Source organism: Lathyrus oleraceus, chromosome 2 (genome assembly GCF_024323335.1).
Source record: "Lathyrus oleraceus cultivar Zhongwan6 chromosome 2, CAAS_Psat_ZW6_1.0, whole genome shotgun sequence".
Classification (NCBI taxonomy): domain Eukaryota; kingdom Viridiplantae; phylum Streptophyta; class Magnoliopsida; order Fabales; family Fabaceae; genus Lathyrus; species Lathyrus oleraceus.
Window position 1 is genome coordinate 20,031,782 of NC_066580.1, and position 14,129 is coordinate 20,045,910.

General features: G+C 35.6%; 1 long non-coding RNA gene across 1 annotated transcript; it reads left to right on the forward strand.

The window, feature by feature from the left end:
• Positions 1–11,992: 11,992 nt before the first annotated feature.
• LOC127117748 (uncharacterized) lies at positions 11,993–13,887 on the forward strand. The gene is made up of 3 exons (XR_007802030.1): positions 11,993–12,038; positions 12,355–12,528; positions 13,503–13,887. It is a non-coding gene; the product is annotated as an uncharacterized LOC127117748 (long non-coding RNA).
• The last annotated feature ends 242 nt before the right edge of the window (positions 13,888–14,129 follow it).

Here is a 14,129-nt window from a genome sequence, read left to right on the forward strand (position 1 = left end):
GTTCGTATCCCCACATGTAGCACGGTTCCTTCGTCGAGGACTGCCTTTTTGCATAAGCATCCCTAACCCTACAAACTCATTGATTTTTCTTCTCCTAACACGTTTACTCCTTCTACTACAGGCGAGTAAGTCTCCAAAGGTCGAGTATCCGGTAGATTGCGTAGTGACGTCGTTCGTCCAAAACCCAATCCATAACCTCGTAGTTAGCCGAACTATGTTTTGCTCTGATTCTCAGGCCAGATGAGATACGTAGGCATAAGACGCGATGTCTTAGCGAGCACAATTACCCTTAACCCTTAGGCAGCCAAGCTACGAAGACTCTGATTCTCATATTCAGATGGGATACGTATGTAGTGGATGCGACATCCGTGTGAGTCATTTCCTTTTGACCCTTTTATTAGTAAATAGTGCATTAGATAAACCCACACCCTTTAGACAAGAACTACAAGAGTGGATCCCGTAGAGTACTACGGATGCGTAGGGGTGCTAATACCTTCCCTTTGCATAATTGACTCCCGAACCCGAGATTTGGTTGCGAGACCTTGTCTTTTCCTTTCCTTTTTCCAGGTTTACTTCGAGCGTTTCTTTTCCCTCCCTTTGGGATAAATAACGCACGGTGGTGACTCTTCTGTCATTTTCCCGGTTGTTTTTTTTCGCAGGTAGGTTGCGACACTCCATCATTTCAAATCCAAATGACATGAAATGGGTGACTAGTTTGAAGGTCTTTGAGAGAGATACAACTTTGAGGAAGACACGTTTCTCATTTGAAGCTCATATAAAAAGTTAAGCAAGGTGGAATATTGAGACATATGGCTTGACACTTAGAAAAAATTTGATATGTCAAAAATTTCCAAACTTCCACCTCAAATTTCTTCAAGTTACAAACTCCAAATGGAAAAGTGTTGAACATGAAAGTTGTTCCTCTTGATCTCACCTTTCCAAAGTGCTCAAATTCATTCATTTTTGACAAGGAATACATAGGTTGCGCATGGCATGAACATGGTGTCATCACTTGGCAAGAATCAAACTTCAAATCAAAATGTACACTTGCCTTGCAATCCAAGCTGAATTCAGATCATCTCACACTCATTTGTGGACTTATGGCAATGATTTTATGGGCCTATGTGCGCCCATGCACCCATGCATCATCAATGACCATATTTGGAAAGTGAATTCAAGTGTGCAAAAAGCAATGGATTCAGCTATAAATAGAGCCTCATATGCTCAGCAATTCAGAGACATTCACGCCAGCTTTGATCCCCTAACTCTAACCCTCACATTGCAAAGGATAAACCTGAGAAATTCACTTGAATTTGAGTTTGAATTTCCACTGTTTTGAAATTCAAATCTCCAGGAATCCATAGCCTTTTGAGCATTCAATCCTTCTTCTGCAAGCATTTGGAGTGAGATCAATCACGAGCAAGAGCAAGATCAGTTGAATCCAGACCTCCATTGAAAGTATTTTCCAGAAATTTTGATCTTTTCGATTCTCTCAAGTTCTTGCTCAATTCTATTGATTCTTTGGTTGTCTGAAGTCCTACCAATGTAGGCAAGAAGATTGAGTTGCTTAGAGGCCAAATCGAAGCAACTCAATTCATGTACCTCAAATTTCAACTTCATGTATCTCTCAATATACTTGGAGTCAGAGTGAATTGAGGCCAAATTCGAACTCAGTGCCATTTTTACTTTGAAATCATGTCCTTGTTTTTAATTTTGGTGATGGTTGAAGGTGGACCAGTCCGGTGAGGTCCACCGGAGAAGAAGACCGGAGCTACAGCTCCGGCCATGCGTTGGCATGTCTCACAGCCACATGATCCTCTTGATTTGTTTTAATCTTGAGCGTGCATTTGAATTACCAATGTTATGGCGCGCTGACTAATGTCCATCGTGGATAGTGCGTTTATGGCCACTTTATCTGCCACCTCAATTAACGAGGGAGATCAAGTGGTCCATGTTTTTTCTGATATTTTAATTTTCATTTTAATTGCATTATTTTCAATAATTCATATTAAATTAAATATTGATTCAAAAAATATGGGACTTTCACCCAAAAAATTCAAATATTTTTCTCTCATATTCTGAATTAAAATTATTTTTTGGATCATTATTAATATTTTTCATGAATTAATTGATTTTGCATTTGTTTTTAATTGTTTAAAAATATTTTTAAATGTCCAAAAATTGTGAAATTTTTTCTCCAAGGTCCTTTGACCTTGTTTGACCTATGATAAATCTCATGGCCATTTCTTTGGTATTTTGATGAGATTTTAGGAATTGGACAAACCATATTTAATTTAAATGCACTATTTTAGTATTTTTAATTTGAATAAATGCCAAATAAATTTGTTGACCAATTGTGATGACTTGTTTATGTTTGACTCTTGTTGTTGGGCCTTGGTCAAGGTTGATTTGACTTTGTCAAATTAATATCATTGGATTTAGGGGATTGATGGAATGTACATTCCATCTCCCAAAATGAATGGATGATATTAATTTGGTAAAAGTACTCCTTTGACCAATTTGTGTTTTGATCCATTCCCCTCCCACTTCATCTTATTCCCTTTCTTCATTCATTCATTCCATTTGGCCTATGATATCTCATAATCCTAAGGCAAGTTGATTGAAAAATTGACATGAGTATGGATGAGATTAGGCCACACCTTTTGCATATTCTTTTTGTGTGTGGTATGTTTCATGAGCATAGTCCATTATACTATGTCTCTAACATGCATTAACACCAAAATTTTATTGCCTGACCTCAAATAGTTGTGACTTCTACATAAGTCCAATTACAATTGCTTAACATAGCGCTAAATTTGTGACATAAAAGGCATAAGCATTCTAGTTAGTGAGATTGTAAGTCTCCCCTCTTTCATGGTATTGTGTGGAAACTTGGCCTTTTTTCCTTCCTTTCGAAGATGTCTTGGTTCAAGGATCCATGCTTATGATAAGTGGGTTGAGTGTTCTCCAAAGAATGTCTTAAAATGAAAAGCAAAAGCAAAACAATACTAACTTTTAACCTATTAACTACTAACTTATAATTTCAAGCTCTTTACTTTAATGCCATTTAACTTTTAGCATTTTATTTCATTTGCCATTGTTCATTATCATTCTAATTGTTTATGTTAATGCAATTTTCACTTTGTCCACTTGGACCATATTGTGTGATATATTTTGTTTGTGTATACTTTGCTTGTTTATGTGGTCTTTGACCATTAATGTACATAATAACAATAAAAACCCTAAAAGACTTTTGTATGGATTGTTGGCTTGATCTTGGACAAATGGACTTAGAATCTAGGCAACCTTCCTATGCTAAAGGACTTGGTCAATGCCAACTTGTTGAGAAACCAAGTGCTTGCAATTTGAAATTCATCTAGTACATCTTTGAAGACCTCTCTAAGTTCATCTGCAACATGATCATGGTGAAGCTGTTATTGTGAACACGTGACTTGTGGAATTCATTTGTTACATGGGCTATTTTGGAGAAGATCATAGAATGGATAAGCTTGTATGTGGCCATCTTTATTTGATGCCTTGCTCTTCAAGATAATATAATTGTACATTTGTGTGTTGCTTGATTCTAAAAGTCCAAGGGAATTTTGGGTTTCTATTGACATTCTTGTCTATTGGATTGCTACCCATTTGGTCAGATCTTTTCAACTCTAAACTTTTAATTTTATACATAGGATAGTCTCTTCATCTTCTCCCCATTTCTTTAATTTTAAAATCTCTCCCTCCATTTTTTTCAAAATCTTCTTTACGTGAACTACTTTTGTTCTAAACTTTGACCACTTTGCAAAAAGATAGAAACTTTGGCCTTATGCCATTGCATTTTCAAACTTCTTTTCTTAAATCAAGCTTGTAAATAAATTTAACTATACTTGACCTAAACTTTCAAAAAGCCAAAAAGACCTAACTCATTCAAACCCATTTTAGGCCTTTGTGCCTTTCAACTTAAATTTTGTTAAAAGCAATGCATCCACTTTGAAATTTGTATCACGAACTATGAGATTTTGATCCCTCATTTTTATGGTGGTACGTAGGCACAAGACCGAAGGTCTTGTCAAACACAAAAATATAATTAATGAATTCTTTTATCATCCCCCCATTCTATTTGTTTGTAAACATCACTTTATACCAAGTACATATGCACACAAAAAGGGCTCCCTAGGAGTACCTAGGACACTTTGGGTGCTAACACCTTTCCTCTGTGTAACCAACCCCCTTACATGTAATCTCTGACTTTTTATTAGTTTTGATTTGAAAACTTCTTACTTTTGGGTTTTGTTCGTGCTTTTTCCCTTTTCCTTTGGAAACAATAAAAGCGCGGTGGCGACTCTTGTTATTTAATCTCTAGCTTGTCAATAGCTTGATGATCATGAATTTACCGCTACATCTTGGTTCAAGGATTCATGCTTGTGAATAGATGGTTGAGTGTTCTCCGAATGATGACTTAATCAATTAAAAATCAAAACATCACTAACACTTAATTAACCTTGACTAACATTTGACTAACTCTTATTAACTTTGCTTTACTTTCAAGCCATTTACTTTATGCAATTTAATTTCTAGTCCTTTACCATTCATTTGTCATTTACATATCATTTAAATTGTTTATGTTTATGTCATTTTCACTTTGCTAATTTGAGCCATATATTGTGATTGTATATATTTGTTTGTGAATTTTGTTTGTGCTTGTGGTATTAGGACCTTAAAAGACCTAATAAACAACAAAAACCCTAAAAAAATGTTTGTGTGGACTGTTGGGTTTGATCTGAACTTTTGGACTTAGGATTAGGCAACATTCCATATGCAAAAGGACTTGGCCAATGCCAATATTTCTGAGACCAAGTTATTGTAATTTGAGCTTTCATCTGATACAAGTATTGAGATCCACTTGAATTCATCTGCTAGAGAGTCTTGATGCAACTGTTATTTTGACCTCATGCCTAATGCTCTATTCTAAGTTAACCAAGGAGTATTTCATCTGATACATGAGAAGACAAAGAAGAATGCTAGCTGTGGGATTTGCTTGCTTTGATGTGGCCATCTTTATTTAATGCCTTGATCTTCATGATGTCTGATATTGATAATTGCTTGTTGATAATGGCTTGATTCAAAGTCCAAAGGGAAAATGGGTTTTCTATATGACATTCTTGTCTGTTGGATTGCATCCCATTGGTCAGATCTTTTCAACTCTTAACTTTTAATTTTATGCTTAGGTTAACCTCTTCATCTTCTCCCACTTCTTAAATTTCAAAATCTCTCCCCATTTTCAAAAACCTTCTTTGCTTGTGATTTCAAAACTTAGACCTTATTTCAAATTAGAAACTTTGGCCTTATGTCGTTGCATTTTTAAACTCTTTTCTTAAATATAATTTGTAAATAAATCTAATCATATTGACTTAAAATTTCAAAAGACAAAAAAGAACTAACACTCATTCAAACTTTTGGGCCCTTTGTGTCTTTTTCCACTTACATTTTGTTAACATCAACTCACCCATTTTGAAATTGTTACCACGAACTACGAGGTTTTGATCCCTCATTTTTATGTTGGTACGTAGGCATAAGTCTGAAAGTCTTGTCAAACACAAAAATATAATCAATAAATTATTTTCTCATCCCCACATTCTATTTTTTCTCAAATATCTTTTATACCAAAAACACATACACACATAAAAATGGCTCCCTAGGAGTACCTAGGACACTTTGGGTGTTGACACCTTCCCTCTGTGTAACCAACCCCCTTACCTGTAATCTCTGGCACTTTATTAGTTTTGATTTGAAAAAAACTTCTTATCTTTGGGTTTTGTTCGTACTTTTCCCTTTTCCTTTAGAAACAATAAAAGCATGGTGGCGACTCTAGTTTTATTGAAGTTAAGCTTATCCATAAATTGATGGACATGAATTTACCACTACATTTCATATATGGTTGAAATTGGGAAGTGTCTTGCTTGGCTACAAGACTTCTTGTTGAAAAGTTATGGGATGTGCTTGGCATGACTTCCCGACATTACTCTTGAACTTAGTGGTTGCTTATGCACGATAGAACCTTGCTTGAGCAACTTTGAAAGTATGGAAAAGAAATGCCCCTCTATAGCCAATCTTGCCCCAGTCTGCAGAGTTTTTGAAGGAATTTTCCTCGAAAGGAAATATGGGACGTTTGTAACATATTGACTTGAGATAGTCTTCCCCAGTACCTTGAACCTTGGAGTAGTGCCCTTCATTAACCAATTCTTGGATATATTTATCGAATCTCGATGTGATTTCCCCAGATTAACCGAATCTTGAAGCGGTTTGTCTTTTTTATCAATGGAGTCTTTAGGCGTTTTGCCCCTTGGTGTAATCATTTAGAGTGACTTGCCTCTGCTAAACGGAGTCCTCAGGCATTTTCCCTCTGGTGGGATCAATTTGAATGGCTTGCCCCTGCTCAACAGAGTCTTCAGGCGTTTTCCTCTTAGTATGATCAAATTGCTCATTGTGGAAACTTTCTTGATGTCAAGTGCTTATTCGCGAGTATAATTTTTCATTTTGAAAATGCAAATTCTAATTTTATGCTTATGTCAGTTTTGGAATCCAAGTTTGTTCATTGAGAGGATGACATATAGTGAATGAATCACTAGTTAGGATGTCAAATCAATGCCAACACAAATGATAAGCAAATATTTTAGGAGTCAGTTTGACGCGATCTTACTATAGTATGCTATTGGAATAAACCTTGCTTCAATTAGGTCTTTTGAGGGTTGTAACATGGTCTGGTTCACAGTTTTAGAAAAAAGGATTTATGGATCAAAATCTTATTTTAACCCACCCATTCTCCTTGATGTTCTCCAGTCCTACATTCAGCTAATTTGACACAAATGTTCACTTTTCAAAAGGGTTTTGATGGTAGAAGTGATGGTTAAGGAACCAATAAGGTTTATGGAGTGGTAGTTACCCACCTTTTCTTTTTTGTTTGTAGTCACACAAATTTGTTCTTGCTGAGGATTTTCTTTTGATTCTCTTTTTCTTTTTTTATTTTGTTTTCCTTAATTTTGCTTGGACTGATTTTTTGAGTTTGCAGTCCACCGGGATGCCCTAATTTTTTGCCAAAGTCACTCATTTTCGAGTTTTTGACTTAGTGTACTTTTTTTTTGTATTCTTGAATTTTTTGGAACAAATCATGTGACATTTGTTCGCTTAGTTTGTTGAAAGGATTGTGACTGCCTCATTCCTTTTGTTGGTGAGAGGCACCCATTATGGATTTGTGGTTTTTGACCTCTCGTGAGAGATAAGATGTGGTTGATCCTCAGACGGGGCACTCCTTTTTTTTTTCCTTTTGAAATTTGAATGCACAGTCAAACTAACTAAAAACTACCCTGCCCCTGGTTAAGATTGAGGATTTTATGTATAGAAATAAACTCTTACTCCTTGGCTCAATGGGGTTGACTAGAGATCATCTTCCTTATGCCTCTGGTGTTTGGAAATTGAAATAGTGTCTTACATCGTCAACAAGGTTTTATTCAAAGGCATGCAACCAGTAGTTTCGTGTATTTCAATTTCACCATTCTCCTTTTGATTTTTGCTTAAACAAGAGTTTGATACCGATGACTAAAATATGAGTGAACATGAATGGGTAGATTTGAAACATGCACATTCATTTTATTAATATTATCAATTGAAAACGAATGAGTTGCTACAAGGGAATAGCACTCAACAAAAAAAAAGATTACAAATGAAAATGATTGAACAACCTAGTGAACGTTAGTGTGATTAACCTTATTTCCCATTCACAAGTTTGGGTCCTCATGCTTTATAGAAGTTTATATAATAGTCCCAAAGGGGGGGTCTTCTTTAGATTATTCCGATGGATGCACCATCTTCAGATATATCCTTGTATCGGTTATGGCATTGCAGTTGTGCCTACCTGCAGGGGCATGGGATTGTTCAAGATGTTTGGGCCATTTGGTGTGAACATGATAGCCTTTGAATTAATCAAGTCTTGTACCTTATGCTTCAGGGATCTGCAATTCTCGATCGTGTGCCCAGGTGCCCATGAGTGAAACTCACATCTAGCATTTGCGTCAGATCCTAGAGAGAGAGGTGTTGGAGGAGGTCCCAATTCCCTTAATTGAACCAATGAGAAATTGAGAAATTGAGGGAGTAGTTGAACGTATGACATAGGAATTAGGTAAATCATTATTTCTGGTTTCCTTTATATTTGTTGTCTTTGTCCTTGCTTTATGTTGTTCTTAGCAGGTTGTAATTTGGGGAGGCTTGAGCCTGCGGAGGATGTTGATATTGAGGTTGTGCATGATGTTGAAAGGACGTTTGTTGGTATTAGGCCACAACAGCATATGGATATGGGAAATATGGCATCGGAGCCATTGGATCTTGAAATTGAGGGTGACCATTTGACATAACAACACATGTCTCCCCTTCCGTCTTCTTGGTGAAGATGCCCTGAGGTTTCTTTGCTCCACTGGAGCCAACAACAACACCTTGAATTTCCCCATTTTTGAGAAAGTTCTCAAGTCGTTCCCCTGCGATAAAGAGATATGAAAACCCAAAAGAAGCACTTACAACCATCCTGTCTTGATAAGGCCCTTGGAGGGTACTCATAAAAATATGCACAAGTTCTCGCTCTAGCAAGGGAGGTTGAAGTATGGCAACTAACTCCCTCCATCTTTGCGCACACTCTTTGAAGGATTCATCAATCTTATGAGTTAAGATTTGAAGTTAGGCTATATTAAGAGCCATATTAGTGTTGTATTGATAGTGTTTGAGGAAATCCTCTGGCAACTCTCTCCATGTTATTATGTAAGTGCATTCGAGTTGCATGTACCATTCAAGAGACGCCCCACTAAGGCTATCTTGAAAAAATGCATGAGTAACTTCTCATCATTTGAGTAGGAAGCCATCTTCCTACAGTAAGATCTGAAATGAGTTTTGGGATAGCTAACCCCTTTATATTTCTCAAAGTCAGGGACTTTAAACTTCACATGGATCTTAACACCTAGAACTATACACATGTCAGCAACATTGACCTCCCCCATTGACAGGAATTTTGAATGTAGTCCCAATATTCTGATTCACAGAACCTCCCTCGGGAGGTGGATGGGTCACAACTGGCGGATTGGTACCAACTGGTGGATTCACTGGATGTGGCACAAGAGGATTCATAACAGTATCTCTTAGAGTGACATGTTTGGACTCTTCTTGGCCTCTAGACATAACTTTAATGGTCTTCGTAAGATGACCCGTCTGGATCCTCATGGTGAGCATGCCTTCTCTCATCACAAACTGATTTTGTTCTAGTTAATCCATCAACAATCTTTGATTGTTACGAGTACTATAAAGATGTTGGGAAGTCAGTTTGGCGGTCGAAGATTCTGAGCAAAAGGCTAAGTGATAATGAGTTTTCTTTGTTTTGTTTTACGAAATGCAAAATGATGCATGAATGCAAAAAAAAATTATGTTTCTAGGGAATCCTAAGATTTTCGAATGCTCCGCAAAGACTAAAGCTTTTAGATTCCCTAGAAATGCATATGTTAAAATCAGTGTTTTTTTTATGATATGATGTAATGGCATGCAACATAATAGATTTAAAGGTTTGCCGTATTCTGGATAATCTAAACATGATTCTCAAGGTAGATTGAGTTTTAGGTTTCCTGCAAAAAAAACCATATCCCCTCACAGGTAAGTTCTATGGCTTTATGAAGGTTCTTAGAGTCACAGATCCTTGGATGAGAATACTGTTATCATTGCAAAATGACTTACGGACCAATGATACCCTCAAAAGGATGTATTTTAGGTGAGGCCAACCCTCAACTTCAAAATCCACATGTTTACTAAAGGTCCCTAGAGTCATAGATCCTTCCTTGAAAGAATGGTTGTCATCACAAAATAACTTATAAGCCAACAATACTTCATGAGGAATTTACTTTATACGGGGTCTTTGCACCAACCTATCAATCAAGACAAGTACGTCTGACAAGTCAGTACTACGCAACCACCATTATATCTTAGGTATTCTCTCAAAGCCTGGATAGTGGACTTATCACTCAATAGTATCATGAAACCCATCCCATAATAAAGAATATAGCAGATATATCAAGAATATAATAGATACAAAAAATGAAAGCATGTAAAATAAAGATAAATACCCAAAGCATATAAAGAAGACAAACAAAATTGGGTTTGACTCGCTTATACATTCCCCAGCAGAGTCGCCAGCTATCGCACCGCGAAAAATATAGAGTCAAAACTGAACTTTATTTATTCCAAAGGAAAGTAAAAATATTGATAAAACCCCTAAAAGATGGTCGTCGTAACCAAGAGAGGATGCGGGAGTCGATTAAGCAAGGGAAAGATATTAACACTCCTCACATCCGTTGTACTCAACATGAACCGTTTGGCTTATTTATGTACGGATGGATGTTACTATCTGAAAGTTACTTGCTATTGCTCAAAGGGGGGAAATAAGTTTTAAATTATTGTGCTCACCAAGGATTCGGACCCTCGCTCCTACGTATACTCATAGTGCAATAAGGAAATCAAAGCTTCATAGTTCATGGTATAAAATACGGATTTGTTTGTTGTTTTTAGTGAATGATGTTAACATTCGCATTCTAGCAGTTAAACATTGCTTGTATGCTAGCACATGGGAGACAAAAGTTGTTTGTATTGTGGTAGAACGGAAATAACATGTCCTTTTTTAAATGATTTGAAATTCCATAAGGCAAAAAAATGTATTTGATTGGTTATGATTGATTTTAGGGTAGGAGACAAATATCATACCACAAGCTAAGTACCATCGGCAATCCGAGTACTTGCGAGATGAGAGGACAATTGCATCCTAACCTCTCTTTTTCATCTTGAGAGTTTTTATTTATGTAATTTATGAGGCGAGTTTAATCGTTGGTACTTAGAGGGAGACAAGCATTTAACCACAGGCTATGTACGGTCGGCAATCAAAATTCTCGGGAGCTGAAAAGACAATTCATCCCAATCTCTCTTTTTCACCTTAAGAGGATCGAATTAAACTAGTTTTATTTAATGTGTTTTGAATGGAAAATAAGCATTAGGCCACAAGCTAAGTACGAGCGACAACCCAAGTACTTGAGAAATTGTGTGTACAAGTAGGTACATCCCATCCTTTTTCATCGAGTTTATTACAAAAAAATTAAAAATAACTTGACGTTGGATCAAGTTTATTTTTGTTCGTTTGAAAAAAAAAGGTTATTTTTATTGTTTTTTTATTCTATTAAGTTAATGGCGCATAAAGGAAAGCGATACAACTAAACTATTACACGTTCATGGGATCGGGGGACATTTAACCCATAATAGGGGGATGGAACATAAACCATACAAGAATTAACTTCATACAACCATATACCATAAAATACAAGGAAATAAACCATACAACCATACAAAATAAAAATGAATGTAAATGCGTGTAAAATATACTAAAGAAATTAGCACACAATACAACCATACTGAATTAAAACAAATGAAAAGGATATTTTTAAGGTTATTGTCTAAAAATTATTCTAGAAATATATCCTAAAAATAGTGAGGAAACTATCTTAAAAAATAAAAATAGTAAATGTTATTATGCATTAGAATGTATGTGTAAAAAGAAATAGTGCTGGGTTGAAACAAAATAAAACTAAAATAGGCCCAAGGCAAATTGGTCTCATTATTGATGTTGAGAAAAAAAAGGGGTATGGATAGAAAACAACAAAAAGGGGCTGAAAGTAATAAAATAAAATATATATAAAAAACCTAAACCGGACCGGCTAGTTGGGCTAAACTGGATCGGCCGGTCAGGCTGAATTGAACCGGTCTAGCTTCTAATCCTCTCTCCAACATTAACGCTTACGCACAAGATGAAGAAATGGAGCAACCGCTCCAATAGTGTTCATGGTGAGTTTTTAGAGGGCCGTTCAGCTGTGGCGGCGGCGACTCCCTCCATAGTGTGTATGTGTGGGGTGGGACTTTTCTCATATTCTCTCATCTTCTCCTCTATGTTTCTCCATTAATTGCTCATGAAGGTAAAAATGCACAAATCCAATTTTGCTCAAAAATTATAAAAAGACAAATTTTATGTTAGATTTTCTATGAGTTTTAAGATTCTAGTATCAATTTTAAGGTAATACTATGAGTAGGGTTTGGTTTCGGTTGTTGAAATTCAAAAAAAAATTGCTTACTAAGTTGCTTCATATTATATGCTTGAATCCATGATAATGCAATGCCTAATTCACTTCTATGCAAAAACTATGTTAGAAACTTCTATGTTGATTTTTTTTTGCTACTTGAATATGGTTTTTTGAATAAATAAAAAAGTGCTTATTGAATAAGTTGTTCTAGACAGGAGGATAAATTAAGGCTCTACAACATGCATTCAACAAGAATTTTTCACCCAAGCATTCATGGCAATGGTATGGAAAGGAAAAGATGAAGAATTACCAACGGACGGAGATTTGTTCCGGTTAGAAGTTGCTTGCGGACGACGTGTCGAAGAGAAATGGAAAACTTCGAGAGGTAAACTCTTACTCTTCCATTAATTCTCAAGCTTCATCAATAATGGTTGAATATAGAATTTGATGGATGTGCTTGAATCTTGATGATTGAAATTGATGAATTCTTGATGATGAATTTTCTTGAATTGTTGAAAATTGTTGAAATTTTGATGATTATGCTTGGAATTGAATGGTGAATTGTTGATAGAATGTGGTTAAGTTCCACCAACTTAGAACTTCAATGTGAAGTTCTAAAGTGGTGATAAAAATTAACTTTGGTGGAGGTTAGGGAGTGGAAAAGAGAGAGTGTAGAAAATGGTGGTAAAAAGTAGTTATGGTGGTTAATAGTAGTTCAAAGTGGTTAACCCCAAATTTGTGAAAAATGATATGTTTATATAGTTTTTTGTGAATGATTGTGAATCTTTGGATTATGATCCAAGTAAAGCTTTTATCAATGATTGAAAATTAACTTAAGCTCAATTTGCGGATCACTAATTATAACCCTCAGATCAAGCATTAAGAACGGTTGGGATTAAATGAAATTTAGTTGAAAATTAGAAGTTAGAAATTGTGTTAGTTTAGTAGTTAGAGAAGTTAGGTGTAATTAGGTAAATGCGTGATTTATGGAGAAATAGGTAGTTAAGGGTAGTTAGAGACCATTCATGTTTGGTTTTTGAAGAAGTACCAAGTTAGGGGATAAGATAAAATGGTCACTTGGTTAGAACTTGAAATTGGATTGAATTTACTTTGATTTACTTTGGATTTTTGTCACTTTTGAGTTGTGTAAATTCATGGATCCAAAATCGGATATTTTGTGCATGAAATGCCTTAAAATAAAGTTGAAAAATGTTGAAAAAACAAAGATTATAATGCAGAATTGTTCCTAAGTGCTGAATTTTTCCTAAGTGCCGAATTTTTATCATGACTTTTTGGTGACTTTTGATGGTTTTAATCCATGATATTGATAATTAATTTGGTGTATCTTCTTCTTTGTAGAAAGGTTAGCATTGGGGTGAAAGAATGGGCTCGAGGCGACATTGGAAAGTGAAGATAAAACCATGGAAATGAAGCTTCTGGAAGAGGAAAAATTGTTGGAAACTTGTATCATGTAACATGTAACATAACCATGAAATTCTTGATGAAATGCTTATATGGCAGGTCTAGGAAAATTTAGGAGTTAAAATCGAGTCAATGGTCAAAAGTTGACTAAAAGTTAACAGTTGACCAAAAAGTCAATAATTGACCGAAACGTCAACTTTACCAAATTGATGTAATTTTTTATTCTCTTTCCTTGTAATCTATTATTTTAACTTGTATCTCAAGTAATAAGCATTGTGCCATGAATTTCCATGAATGAATGAAGTATTCGTTGAATTTCCAATATTGACTTTTTCCTTAAATTTAAGCAATCTTCTGAATCAGATAACAACCATTTCAATCCCTCCGAAAACCATGAATCCCAAATGAACAGATGTTCTGCACCATAAGTTATATGAGAAACAGACCCAAATGAACACCAAATAATAACCATGCTTGAAAATCAACTCAAACCGATTAAATTCATTATTACTGAACCTTGATCTAACGATTGTGTTACGCAAACTGCGATGAATGGTGTGTTAA